The following is a 2,086-nucleotide window of genomic DNA, read 5'->3' as shown; positions in this document are numbered from 1 at the left end:
ACCACCCATTTTTTTAAATTTTTCAAGGTTTATTGAACCTTAACAAAAAATGCTACAAAAGGACTAAATAAGGAGAAGTAGGCCTGGGAGCTTCCCTCATGGCTGCCCACCATGTGGCTGGCTGATCTTCAAAATGGATGCTTCACCTTTGATACCCCGGGGGTTACATCAGCTAAACCTGGCCCCTCCCAAAGTCTGTCAGTCAGCCCTTCTGTGTGTTTATTGCTGGAGCCTGATTTCCTGCAGCTTGACTGGAGGGTCAGGTGTTCTCATGCTGCACCTCTTCCCCCCCAGTAAAATGCTATTCTACACCCCTTCTTTCCACCTGTCCTAGATGACTCAGGCTCTCTGATGGCAACAGTACAGAGGGGGGAGAAGGGGACTATGGGGACAACAGGGGACATCTAAACAACAGACTGCAATAACATACATCAATAAAGCTTCTCTCAGTATTCACACCGTATTCATCCCTTAACTGCGAGAGTCAATCATCCAATTATCCGTCTTTCACACATCCTTTAAAATTTTGGCCACTTTTCTTTTGAACAACTTCTGAAGGGCTGAAAATGTTTATTCTCTATGTTATTTATCAACCTCCTGAACCAAACAGCCCAACCCTCCCATGTCCCTCTCCCACCCCACAATTCCCACTGCCCTCCTCCCCTGCACATCTCACTCCTCCCCACTGAATCCTTCCCACTGCAGGGAGCTGCTGAGGAGCCACATGGTCCATCCCTGCATTCTTCAAGCACTGACTGCCCATCCACTCTGACCACAGCCAGGGGCCACATCCCACTGCCTGCCCAGCATCCGTCCATGGGTATGAACATCATGACGCCCCCTGCCAAGTAATACACTGAAGGGCAAGGTCTATGCGAGACAGATGTCCCCAGCATGACCACACACAGTGTGACCCTGCTCATCTGCCTCTGTGGGCTGGCTGGGAATGGGGCTGTGCTCTGGGTCCTCGGGTTCTGCATCCAGAGGGACACCATGAAACCCATCACTGCCTACATCCTTGGCCTGACGATCATCACCTTCCTCTTCCTCATCTTCATGGTCCCCTCCACTCTGCTCTTCCTGCTGGAGGATTTCTCCTGCTCCTCCATCATGCCCCCAGCATCCATACACTTCCTTTTCCTCCTCTTCCGGATGTTCCACAGCGTAGGGCTGTACCAGCTGACGGCATCAGCATCGAGAGGGGCAGGTCCATGCTCTGCCCACCTGCGCTCTTCTGCCACCTTCCCCAGGGCCTCTCATGGGTGGTGGTCAGTGCCGTGCTCTGGGCCCTTTCCATCACTGCCATCACTGCCATTTCTGCGGTGAATTCCCTGTGCCAGTCACAGGAACACAAGCTCTGCTGCCGCGGGGCTCTCATCTCCCTCTACATCCTCAACTTCCTCGTCTTTGCTCCATCCATGGTCATTTCCAGCACAATCCTCTTCATTCGCTTCAAGGGTAGCTCCCAGCAGCAGCAATCCAAGAGCCTTGACATCATTGTCTTCCTCACTGTGCTCCTCACTCTCCCCCTCAGTCTCTGGAATTTCCTGCAGCAGCTCGGCTACACCACTGTGTCCCCCCAGGTTGTTCTCCTGTTTGCCTGCATGCACAGCAGCATCAACCCCTTCATCTACATCTCAGTAACAAAGTGCTGGAGGTGCTGCTCCAAGGGGTCCCTCAGGGACTGCCTCCAGATGGTGTTGGAGGAGCCAGAAGGGAGCACTGCCCCCAGTAATGATGCCACCATGGACAGGGGGATCTGAGCCTGTTGAACCCTTCAGTGTCCCCATGCAGAACCATGGGGCAGTGACTTAGGATCACCCTCCCACACTTAATCCTGCAGGAAAAGGGAGCACAGGCAGTGAAAAGGGCCATGTGGGAGGGATGCTGTGCACAGAGCACATTGGAGCATGGATTTGCTCCTCCCTCTTGGGTCCTAGGGCAGTCTTCCCCAAATGCATCTTTCTCAACACAGCTGTGACCCCAAAATTCCCCCTGGCACCTGGTTCCTGCATCCCACTGAGGTCTGATATCAATAAACAGCACCGTGAACCCTGAGCTGCCTTTGCCCCCTCTGCCAGCGCTT

At 53.4% G+C, this 2,086-nt stretch overlaps 1 pseudogene; it reads left to right on the top strand.

Moving 5' to 3' along the window:
- Positions 1–816: 816 nt before the first annotated feature.
- On the top strand, positions 817–1,763 carry LOC131084934 (mas-related G-protein coupled receptor member H-like; annotated as a pseudogene).
- The last annotated feature ends 323 nt before the right edge of the window (positions 1,764–2,086 follow it).

The sequence above is a fragment of the Melospiza georgiana genome, chromosome 6 (genome assembly GCF_028018845.1).
Source record: "Melospiza georgiana isolate bMelGeo1 chromosome 6, bMelGeo1.pri, whole genome shotgun sequence".
NCBI classification, from domain to species: Eukaryota; Metazoa; Chordata; class Aves; order Passeriformes; family Passerellidae; genus Melospiza; species Melospiza georgiana.
The sequence above is the reverse complement of the archived record's forward strand: the minus strand, read 5'-3'. Positions and strand labels throughout refer to the sequence as shown.